The sequence below is a fragment of the Haliotis rubra genome, unplaced genomic scaffold (genome assembly GCF_003918875.1).
Source record: "Haliotis rubra isolate DU_JTF1 unplaced genomic scaffold, ASM391887v1 Scf968, whole genome shotgun sequence".
NCBI lineage: Eukaryota > Metazoa > Mollusca > Gastropoda > Lepetellida > Haliotidae > Haliotis > Haliotis rubra.
In genome coordinates, this window is record NW_025767710.1 from 278,334 (window position 1) to 291,195 (window position 12,862).

General features: G+C 39.1%; 1 long non-coding RNA gene across 1 annotated transcript; it reads right to left on the reverse strand.

Annotated features, from left to right (window-relative positions):
- Positions 1-1,677: 1,677 nt before the first annotated feature.
- Positions 1,678-12,862, reverse strand: LOC124265233. Its single transcript, XR_006895389.1, has 3 exons — positions 12,844-12,862; positions 11,766-11,851; positions 1,678-1,687 (listed from the first exon to the last, which is right to left on the reverse strand). It is a non-coding gene; the product is annotated as an uncharacterized LOC124265233 (long non-coding RNA).

Here is a 12,862-nt window from a genome sequence, read left to right on the forward strand (position 1 = left end):
ATGGTGGCATATACACCATAAGATCAGAGCGGCTTGGCAAGTAATTAGGCAGCGCTTGTAAATTTGCCTATGCGCTAGAAACTTCAAAGCTTTAGCTGCTTTGTTTGGTTTTCAGTTATACCACTACCTTATCGAGGTCGTGTTTCTATTATGGAACGATTCATTTCGGTAAAGGACATTGCAGCACGTTTGGCAAATATGTTTTTTTTCTTCCACAAATTGCATAAATTTTAGCACCATTGTATAAATACGCGAAACAAAACCGATCGTCACTGATAAAGATGGACTACTGATACATGCCGAGATCTCAATCATTTATTGCAGCCAACATAACCTCTATTGTGTTACAGGCCTTTCATGGTGTTACTTTTGGAAATTACGTACGTTATAAAAAAGTAGACACAGATTGCTTGGTGGAACTTTATTCTCCTCGTGATGAGTGCTGGGTAACGCTAATAATGTGACAACCCGGGGCAGAATAGATCCTCAGCACTCCATTGCTGGTCGTACAAGACCGAATTAGGAAATCTGTTTGCCCAGGACGGGATCCTGGTGGTTGAGGACTCTGGTTCCAGGAATAGCGTTCCTTTGCCCAACACACCACTTCGACCCTTACTTCACCCAGACGGGTGGTAGAATGGGTTCGGTTCTATCAGTCGGCTGGTCAGTATAGTATGACTGTGCTATTAAAGCTGGATACTGTAATACCAGCGTGGAGATTTATGTACCAAATCTACTCCGGTGTTACAAAATGAAACAGGTTGGGACATGGTGCAAGGTCTTGTACTGGCAAGTCTGTATGCTCACGCTGCAGTGGAGTTCATGAGAGTACCAATTGTACTGATGATATCAAGTGCGCCAACTGCAGTGGTTGGCATCTGGCTTCGTCAAAATCCTGCCCCAAAGTCTAGAAACTAGTTAATGCACAGTCTCAACCTTCTACCGGCCTGGCATATTCAGGTACAGTTTCTTCTTCTGCTCCGACATCTGTTGCAATCTACATCAGTTTCGACTTCCTCTCAACGCAATTCAGACAATAGTCCAATATCACAAGATTGTCAACGTGCATCAGCCTCCCAGACTCCAATACAACCAGACGACATAAATTCAACTCAGACAACAGTGTTGCCCATCTTTCCAATAAAGGAAACCTGAGCTCTTCAACATTTCAAGCCTTCTTCTTTGACACCTCCTGTGACGGTTCAAAATATATTTGAGCGACTTGACATGGAGATCACCCTTCACACCCTGGTGTTTTAGGTGTCTTTCGAACATCTGTTAATAGCCTTTATGCAGGGGCAAATGCGCCTTCTTTAAAACAGCACCGCATTAAATTATCTCTTCAGCACATTACTAAATTACGTTTCGATTCTTCAGCCGTGCTTATGTCTCTGTTTTAAGCCCCTCTATGAAGAACATATTCATAAGAAACCCATAAGTTCCCCCCCTCTTGGGATTCACTTTAAACCTCATATTTCGGCTGCAAATATTGATTTGGACATAATCGCTCCACATCGGCTTTTGTCTATTCCTCTCTGGCAATTGGTAAGACCAGAAGTAGACCTTTCACTAACAGCATTTAAAAAGTATGATACAAACCAATCAATATATCAGCAGGAATACCTACAATTACGAAGTAAATACAATTCTCACCGTTCAATGTTTACCGAACACACACTCTTCTGATCTGGCAACCGTTGCACCATAGGCCCGAATGAAAATGAAAAAAACAAATAAGGTACTGGAAGTATCCATGTTCCCAAAAGGCTTCATTTTAACACGGGCGGTGGGGTAGCCTAGTGGTTAAAGCGTTGGCTCGTCACGCAGAAGACCCGGGTTCGTTTCCCCACATGGGCACAATGTGTTAAGCCTATTTCTGGTGTCCCCCGACGTGATATTGCTGGAATATTGCTGAAAGTGGCGTAAAACTAAACTCACTCAGTCAGTCAGTCATTTTAACACAGGTTCCGTTTTCCTCACCATACAGTGTGGTGATGTATCATAACCTACAGACAACAACTACACCGACAATAATGCTAATTGTTTCACGACCTAATTTCTCTATTCTTTCAAATTAGCAAAACGTTACATTGGCCTTGGCGTGATTTCAACGCCTTCTCATCTGGAGTCAGACTCGCTACCGTTGCGTTAACGTTTATCATGGTTTTTTAAAGAAATATAAACGTCATTCACAGAAACATAATTATGCAGACGCGGACAATATTGCTGAGTACGGCGTAAAACTAAACTCACTCACTCAGTGTTGCACTACCAACCCAAACATTCACCGGGTATCACGGGGTTTGGTGGGAAGTGATTAACAGGTGAATGACGGGTGGTAGATCGTCCTTTACATTTCAGCGTCACGGTATATGTGTAATGATACAAAACAGTAAATGTAAGCAGAAGAACGATTTCTGAAGTTAAATTGAGTTATAGAATAGTTTCATCAAATGGAATAAAGAGTGCAATGTCGCGTCCATCTCGTGCCATTGTTCATTATATATTTCTGAATAAAGGTTTGTATTTGATCTATTTTTAATAATTAAACAAAGATTTATTAAAAAATCGACAGCTTTCACTCTCCTATTAAATAGGGAAAGGCGATAAATTGACAATACAATGTCCATGGAGAGTTTACATGATAACTTCTTTTCTGGAAAGACCCCAAACATTAACAATGGGGCTAGCTGTCCAAGGCTGGACCCGAGTTTTGACATAATCCGTAACCATATCAAGTAACATGGAATGCAAGGAAGATAACTCTTTGCAAAAGTAAACAAAAGGAAAATATATTTTGTTTCAATTTGACACACTGGACACGCATCAGTGTTTGACACTCCAGATTTAAACAGTTTATCATATATACAGACAGTATATTGTCAGGTATGTTTAAAATCCAACTGTACAGAATCTGTTGATTTATCGTTTGCCATACATTCAAATATCCTCCCCATTAACGTCTGAAGCAATGGTATTTTAAAAGAAAATGGCAACTGGTTCCTTATAATTCTTTTCTAAAATGCTGTAACTGAAACCCCGATTGGCACGTCATGTTCATCATCGTCGATGGAAGATGTGTGCAACATCAGATAAAATTATTCTTTTCCACTCTGGTGAAAGCGCATATAAAATGATCCCATAACATTGTTGGATGACACAAATGTCCACCTCGGGTAAAGTGTTATTGGCTGTTTTAACAATAATTTGTGACTTCAAAACAAATGGGATTGATACAAATGACCGATTTAAATAGACGATTGGAACATAAGCCTTTTTTCCATCCAAAGTATCTAGTGGATTTTTAAATATTCTGGTTGATTCATAATGCCATCTATATTTTGAACTAATGGATTTTTTCTTTCATTAATTTCATTCCATGCTTGTAAAAGCTAAGCATAAATCAAACAACAATGCAAGCACTTTAGTGATGAATGGCTATGTTGGCAGTTTTATTGTGCCACAAAAAAATTACTAAACATTTGAGTAAATTTATTCTCAACCCAATGAGGAACAAGTAGTACAGTGAACATATACCACAAACAAGCGTTCATAAGAGTATTTAATTACAATGCCTCTGTCGTGTAAAATAAGTTGACGACGAAGCCAGGCATTTAAAGTGCTTGCATTTACACAGGGTTCTCTTGTATTAACAATTCTGAAATAAGAACAAACAGCACTGAGTTCATCGAATCTCCCTGCCATAGTCCGTGACAGACGGTTGGAAATATGGACTTAAATGCCCATTACACATGACAGAACAGAATTATTGCCAAAATTGAATTTGTGTAAAACATCTAACATGTAATTCTGTAATTCTCTGTCAAAGGCTTTCTCTTGATCTATTTTAATAAAACAAAAATACCCTCATCTTCACGATCTACGATATCAGCAACATCTCTCAAAGAATGTACACTGTGTGCAATGTCTCTCCCTGTAACACAACATTTTTGTTCAGGGGAAACCATATCCAATATTACATACTTGCGTCTATATGACAATGCTCGTGATAATACTTTACAATCTACATTGTTTAGTGAAGTAGGTCTGTAACACTTTAAATCTGTTTTATCACCTTCCTTTTTGTAGAATAAACCAGTGACACGTGCTTTCATGGAACGAGATAATTCCATCTCTTCAAAAATACTCCAAGTGACATAATGAAAAAGAGGCCATAAAATCTCCCAAAAACGTAAGGTAGAATTCAACAGTCAGACCATCAGGACCTGGAGTTTTGTTTCGTTTCATTCCTTTCAGTGCATCTGCCAGTTCTTGAGAAAAGGGGAGATCACAATAATCCTCTTGTTCTTCATTAATTGATTTCTATATCATAATTACAACTACCTGTTACTTACCCGAAATCCTTCATCTGTATATAAACTATGAAAACTTTTAAAATTGATATTTCAAGTTAAGTACCAGTTAAGTACTTCTGATTCAAAAGGTGATAAGGCAGAGAACTAAAATGTACTTAAAGTACAAATATATGCCCCATGCTCTACATCGCCTTCATTTTTAACACATCATCTTCTGTTTTATGGGTACAATGTGTTAAGCCCATTTCTGGTGTTCCCCGCCGTGATATTGCTGGAATATTGCTAAAAGCGGCGTAAAACCAAACTCACTCACTCACTCACTCACTCTTCTGTTTTAATCTGAATTCTTCCTAGTCTTACATCTTACAGACAGAAATACGCTGACAACTCGACAACACAATCCACTTTTTCAAGAGATATTTCATTTCTTATTCAAAATAGCAAAACGTTTAACTGACCCTGACGTGATTCGAACACGCAACCTCTTCATCTGGAGTCAAACGCGCTATCGTTGCGCCAGAGGGCCGAAGGACTATAAGGTAATTTAAGTACAATTATTAAAATTCTTTCTTGTTCTTGAATTCTTTCGTTTTCTGTACATGTGTGACTTAATATAGTGTAGGTACTTACGAAGACCAGACACTGGCTACGGTGTTAATCTCTATGTGTTTCTGTCTTATAAACAGACCTGAAACGCGTGTATAGGGAATAAGTAATAGATTCAGGATAATCATAAATACCATTTCAGTTACACAAGGGTTAATTTTAATACATGGATTTATCCTAAAAATGTTGAATCAATGATTACAATTGTAAGCAAATGATTACTTTGCATGTGGCAATGACTCAATGATAATTCAAATACGACACAAATACAGTGAAATAGGATTATAACGAACCTGCGGATATAACGCAATGTTTTTGTCACGGTTACTTTCTGTATATTTAAGTCGAACTTCGAATTTTAATTACGGTTATTTCGAACTTGGATTTCGTTACAAGCGTAGTTGACCTTTAATCCGAAATCTTGCGGCATCCAAACATAGGAAAACCCAGTTGGTAGAAGCAACATGCGAACATCTGTGACCCATTATCATAGTTATCCATTTTTCTGATCGTAACATAATATCGGATATTACATGTGATTTTAGCGTTTTTGCCTGTGCGTGGACAACTAATTTAAAATTCAATTTGAGTGAATACTGACCATACGAGGGACATACATTGGAACGTGATTGTATCAGACTTGCTGGATGTGAGTTGACGATGTGCTTGCATTGCAAATAAATTCAAAGTTGTGTACTGGTTGTGTGTTGATTGTTTTGGTTGAGTGTTGGCATTGCATTAATTGTGTTTTGATTGTGTTTTGATTGTGTTATGATCGTGTGTTGATTGTGTTTTGATTGTGTTTTGAGTGTGTTTTGATCGTGTGTTGATTGTGTGTTGATTGTGTGGTGGCTGTGTGTTGTGTGTTTTTTCTGTGCTGATTATGTTTTTGGCTGTGTGTTGTAGACAGTCAGACAGACAGACCGATTATGTATTAGAGTCTGACCTCATTGACACAAAATAATACAGCATAATATACAGTAAATACATGAGACACACGAGAGAGACTGTTTGTCTAGGAACTGTACAATATTTCCATCCGTTTGTCTAAAAAAAGTTTACATGTTTTGGCACATAAAATGGCTATCACAGTGCAAGATTAAATGAAACTAGTTTTAGTGATCAGCAGTGTTAAACTCCGACCACACTTCAGCACATCTCTGTAGTATAACTTATCGAACATCATTGTACAATTAAAACAAAGCAGGGAGGTTAACATATCGCCCAGTTTCTATCCTGATAGGAGCGAATCCACATCTAAACAGGGCTAACGCTCTTCTGTAAGATGTGGCCATAGGGGAAATGATGTATGTCTCAGCGCCGAACTCCGACTTGAATCTACTGTAAAGTACCTCCGGTACCTCGGGTACCTTGATGACATCAGATCGGTGTTATCCACTCGTTTTATACCGTTGTCAAGCAAGAGTGAAATACTGCATCACAGAACGGACTTATATACATCAACAGGGATTAAGTAATAACAACATGTAGGTCACGAATCAAGGGGAATCCGTTTTTACAGTCAGAGTTTTTGAAGTGAGGTGAGGTGAAATTGGGTTTAACGTCGTGCTTGAGAATATTTCGCTCATATGACGACGTGCATGCGTGTGTATGGGTATGTACGGCTGCTTGTACTAGCCCAGACTTAAGCTGGTTTTATAGTGCTAGCCCACTGAGATACCATGCCGCAGTGAAGCATGAATACCCCACTCAGACACATTATACTGACTCCGAGCCGACCAGTCCTTGTTGTACCCATTAATGCCGAGCGCCAGGCAGGGACCAACAAGTACCATATTTTAACGTCTTTTGGTATGACGCGGTCGGGGATCGAACCCGCGACCTTCTGCTCTCCGGGCGGACGCTCTAACCACTACACCACGGAGGCGGTCACAGTCAGAGTGTTTACAGTCAGAGAATGTTTACTTCCTTGAAGACCAAGATCCTTGGCAAAATTTCACGGATGAGTGATATGTCACTTCCAGAGTCAAGCAGTGCATCTGTCCGAATAAACCTTCCATTCGAACCAAAGGCAAAGATTGGAACCAACTGGAAATACGCCCGAGTTGCATCAGGTGATGACTATATGTTGTGATTTGTCCCATGTGTGTTTTCGGAGTTCACATGAAGAGATGTGTGGTGTCGCTGACCACATCCTGTTTCTCTACAGTGCACAGATGAAATATATTCTGGTGCAATATGATTGGGTTTGTGGCAATTGTAACACAATTTCTTATCCCTTACTAATTGTCGACATTTCATCAACAGTCCTGTTTGCACAGAGTGAACATCTATACAAATAGAGCGTATCGCTACACAGAGCACATGGCATTTTTATTTGTGTTTCAGTCTGTGTTTGAATCCATGGCCGATTATGAGTTGGAAATTCCTGCTTAACCTTGAATGTTTGCCTGACTGTGCTTCAGTTTCACGTCCAAATATGGGCCTTGACTGTTTTGGTGATGTTTGTCGACTTACTGCTGCATACAGTTCCTCTTCCTCCCACTCACTCACTCTCCTGTTGAGTTTGTGAAAATAAAGTCAGCATCTACACGATCTCTCAGCCACTGCTGAATATCAATCAATGTCGGTTCCCCTGTTTTCATAACTGATTTCATATATTCATTCCACCGCGTGACCTTGCAGCTTTTAGCAGAATATCACAACTTTCTAAGTCAGACGTGTACTTGAGTTGCTGTAGAGTTTAATAAAATCTCTGATGCTCACATGAAATGTCGAAGGGCAGCAGAATCACAAGCTGAAATTACAGGTCCTGTTACCACTTTGTCCAAGAAAGCACAAGCAATTCTCACTCTGTGACCAAAAGCATTCTTCAACTCTGCAACAGTAAGGCACAGCTCTTACCACTGTAACCGAGACCCTGCACATGATGAGATGCTTCACTCCTAAAATGAGATTGTAATAAATCCATCCTCCTTGTATCAGATATGCCAGATATGCAATTTACTTGAGAATACAATTTTTCAACTAAGCAAGGCCATGCTAATGCTGCACCATTGAACACCGGCAAATCTACCTTTGGTAAGTCAGGCTCACTTTCAACATTTATAAGAGTTTGTGTCAACTGATCAGAATGAGATATTCCCTGCTGAGTAACAAGATTAGTCTCCTGTCCTGGAATGAGTTTACCTACCCATGCATCAACTGGTTCATCCTCTTGATAATACTGAGAATACCTGGGTCTAACATTTCGAGGGCTGTTAGACACTGCTTTTGGGGGTACACCGCTATCTACTGTTCTAGCATCTGTATTTGATAATGTTGGTGGCAGTGTAAATTGCACATGACCAGATAAGCCTGGTGCTAGTGGGTTCAGGAAACTTGTAAGGGCTTGTCCTGTTGTAGTAGAATTAACTTGAGATAACATTGGGGAAGGACATGACCTGAAATCTCATGGTGTTGCCTGCCAGTAGAATGAGTATCATGTGTTACAAGTTGTGTCACAGATACAGCAGGCTGAGAACCTGGAATGCATGATTCTGTTGGTAACACAAAATTACTTGACATCACCTGAATCACATGACCTGTGTGTATTTCACTCACACTACCATTTATGTCAGTGTCCAATTTCTGAAAACTGTTTTGATTGTCAACAGTATTAAGCCACTGTCTCACATACTGAGGTTTATTTGAAGATTCCACACTTGATCCAGTATGACAACTTGTTGATTCAAGCTTATCCTGCAATACCTTTACCTCAAGGTCTGCTTTTTCTGTGTCATGTCTGATTTTCTGTCTAGTACGCTGAGTTTCAAATTCCGCCGCTTGTCGGGTATGTTGTACTGTGAGTTTAGCTTGCTCCACTTGCAGCTTTAGTTTCTGTCATGTCTCTGTGGTGGTTCCGTGTTGTGTCCTAGACCTACCATGTTGACAAGAATGTTTATGCACATCAGCTTCTGATCAGTAATTGTCATCAGAATATCATGTTTTGGTTGTTGTGCTTTCTTACTTAGGTCTGACTTGTGTGCTTGTGATGATTTTGATGAACAAGTAGTAGCAGTTTCTGTGTCATGGTGAAGGTAATTATCTATCTGCTGTAAACACTGACAAGCAAGTAATTTCCTGTCCGCATACCAGTTAACAACCACTGAAAATAAAAATATCCTCCTTTGCATGTGGAGACATCACATATCTATCATGAGAAATTTCAAGGGAAATTCAAAGCATGGTCAATTTCTTCTTTAGCCTTCACTAACATGGGAGCGCCACACTTATTCTCAATGTGCAGTTTGGCAGAGTTCACTAAAGTTGTCAAACGAGCAGCACAACGGCGCCTCACATACTTTAAATTCTGAATGATTTTTTCAACTATAATTGTCTTGTTTCATACACTGCATCACTCGCAACAACATCCGACTTGCTGGTCGCCATTTTGAATGCGCGATTTGAATCACTTCGGATAATGCCTACGTGGAAAAACTGTTTTTCGTGAAAGAACAAACAGAATTATTTCGGGAGTTTATTTGCAGGAAATACAGTGTGATATATTTCGTTTTGTTTTTCATGTGCAAACATCCAACTTAGAAATCCGTGATACCTTTGAGGTTCAGCACCGAGCCAGCCGCGCATGTGTTCTTGTCCCATGTATTCTTGTCCGTGTTTTTTTCTGAGCTTCACCCCCATCTCTCAAGGGAGGTCACTCTTCCGCCCCAAAGCAAAAGCTCATACCGCGCAAAATAGTCACACACTTTCTAACATATGTAATGACCAAATCAATGGTTTAAACGATTTCATTGGATGTATAAAAAATGACAAGATACGGTTTGCTGGCCCGAATACGCCTGAGTCTGTGTACAGGCAGAATCCAGACAGGTTTTTTTTCAATATATTTTTTGTCGTAGAATAGAACTCCAAGTCTGACGAAGACGTCATATCATTAAGTGGCTTAAGCCCCTAGATGTCAGAGGGACATATATGCCCTTCTTCTTGAAACCTCCATTTTAAGTCCAATAAAATTCTAAATATATAACGCACACAAATACACGTCACATTTGTGAACTCTGCGGAAAGTTTCATGTTTCTCGATACCATCCACTGTCATCTTAGACAAAGCAAAAGTGCTGAAAATGACCTTCCAAAATAAGGTACATCGTAAATGTCGCCATTTTTGACATATTACGAACTCGCGCTTCACAGCCATATTTGGCGTATGTTTTGAAATTAAACAATCAAATAATTAATCGAAGATTGTAGTTCAAAAACAACATATTTGTGATCACTGATATCTGTGTTTCATGAAATCACCAAAGGCAATTGTGAAACGTTGCCGATAAACCTAGAATCGGTTGGGATATTTTGGAACCGCCGAAACACGAACGCCCTGTTAGATAGTACAAAAACATCGGCATCCACGGGGTAAAGGTACAGAGTTTGTCCAAACGCTGGTCATCCTTTGATAAGGTGTTAGACAGCCTGTTTAAATTCATTGCATAATCTAAATTTCCTGTTTACATTTTTTTGATATCGTACATTGACTTTTTTCGAGTGGGAAGTGACTAGTCTTGAAATGAAGTTTGTCATTTTGTCTGTGGTTTTTACTATTAGTCTTCATTATTGGTCCTTATTTATGATTAAGGTTTGTAATATTTGAATCCAGCATCTTCTTTTAGGTAAGGGCGGAGGTGTAGCTTTGTGGTGGACGCGCTCGCTGGTCACGTCAAGGGAACAATATGTGACACCCTTTTCTGTTTGCAAGCGGCGTAAAACCGCAATCATTCACTGAAACCATACCTACTCACCTTTTCATGTGAACCTGCTCATTTAATAGTACACGTAAATCTGTTCATTAAACAAAGTGAAGAAAACTAAGAAGACGGTCAGGTATTTATTGTCATTCAACCACAACGACGAAAAGACAGTGTGTGTTAGTGAGGATAGATTTCGAAACAAACAGACATATGCCTTTGTAAACAGTAGAAATAGACAGTGTTGTGCTAAGTATACGCTGCTCATAAATAACAGCTCACGTGAGCTTTATCGCGTTTACTAATGTCCTTCAAATTAAGTCAAGTCACCTTGAACGACAATGTTGTTTTTAAGGGAAGCCAGTCAATATAAAACCTGAGTCCGCCACGTTTTAAGCCACTGCTTTCCATTGATCTTTATGTATCAACAGCGTTATCTTCAACTTCATATCATCACCGTCATCACCACCATCACCATCGACATCACCACCTACGATAGCAAGTGGTTGAGGAGATTCTCCTACAGCTGGCTCAGAAGCACGTGACTTCTTGGCTGAAAAGTTTATATTTACTGAGAATATATTCCATAACCGTGACAGAAAGGCGACCAACTGACATATGGGACAGGCCTATTTAATTAAAACCCGTTACAGACAAGTAAACGATATGACTTTACCATACAGGGTGGTAGCCCGCCCTCATAGATCAGAGCACCAAAGATAATGACTTACAAAACTCGAGCAACCAGAAAATGTGACGTTATCATGACGACAAGCGGATGTTAACAGGTTCCCAGCAGCGCACCAAACACGTTTCATTTGCCATCAGTATAACACAAAGTGGAAAAGCCTTGACGTAGAAACAAATTCATTTTCTGTATTATATAGTCTACACGTTTTTGCAAGCATAGGTACAAACTTAAACGTCCTTTTAGAAGCAATATCGTCTTGTTGTTGTGGTAGTCAAATGAAAACGGAGTCATTCTCGAATCAAATGACAAATATCTCATGGCCTTCTCGGAATCAGTTGCATAGTCAAACATGCATCGACCGACGGCATGTATTTCTTCAATTCACATATGAACACGTTTCGTCAGACATGTACACAATTAAGTTGAACTCACCTGGCCGGGCGTCACCAATTTGCCACAAGCAGGCAAATACTAGCACTACCGCCATGATCATAATTGTCTGGGTCCTCATAGTGACTGTTCTTTATGCCTTTCTGTAATGTATGGAAAACAACAACATATGTTCAATGTTGTTTTTTATAAAGAAATGCAACATTGTCTCGGACTCCTCCGCAACCGATGGTCCGTTTGAGTTACAATTTTCATGGGTCTGTCCCAAAAAAACTTCTATTCGTTTTAAAACTTCATAGGTAAATTCATAGGTACCATACCATGTCCAAAATCAAAGGTATCTTCTGATCCACATGGTGTTATCAAATAGAAAGGAGCTTATCAGATCTAGGTGATGGGAGATACTAGGTCTAATGGTTGGTGAAATGAGATGGTGGCGAGGTGGATCTCATACAGTACAGGCGCATTTGTGCTCTGGATGTTTCTCATTGAGCTTTAAAGCAACTATTATTTTAGATATGAATCACAAAACCTTTGGTAAAAACTGAAACCAACATATCAACAGCTATTTTCCCTCGATTGTCGTAATATACAAACGTAGTACAAGTATATACATAATTATGATGAACTGATATGCAACATAACAACTATTTATCTTATACTGCAGAAGCACATTTGGAGTATAATCATAAAACTTCCCTTTGCCTTGGTTACATGCAGTAATATAAATGTGATAAGATTTACCTTTAGTATCATAAAGGATGAGTGTGTAATCGAAGTTCACAGAGGATAAAAACCACATGCGATTGGTTATGAATTGAAGCATCTGATATGTTTTTTCTAAAATAACTGAAAACATAAAGATATTGTTCATGCACATTAGGCCAATAGAACAGGTTTCCTCCATATGATGAGAGAATTAATTAACATTAAAACTAAACGACCGCATAATGCCCTACATAAATACATTTACACAGAACCACACAATCCGTACAGAAATTAACAGCCGCGATAATTCATTTAATCTGTACGATAAACAGTTAAAATGATAAGAAAAATGTGAAAGATTACAGACCCCCCAGAAAACACCAAATCAAACAAGAGTCAGTAATAAAACAAAATAAGTTCAACTTACGCTAGACAAAACTCTTGCA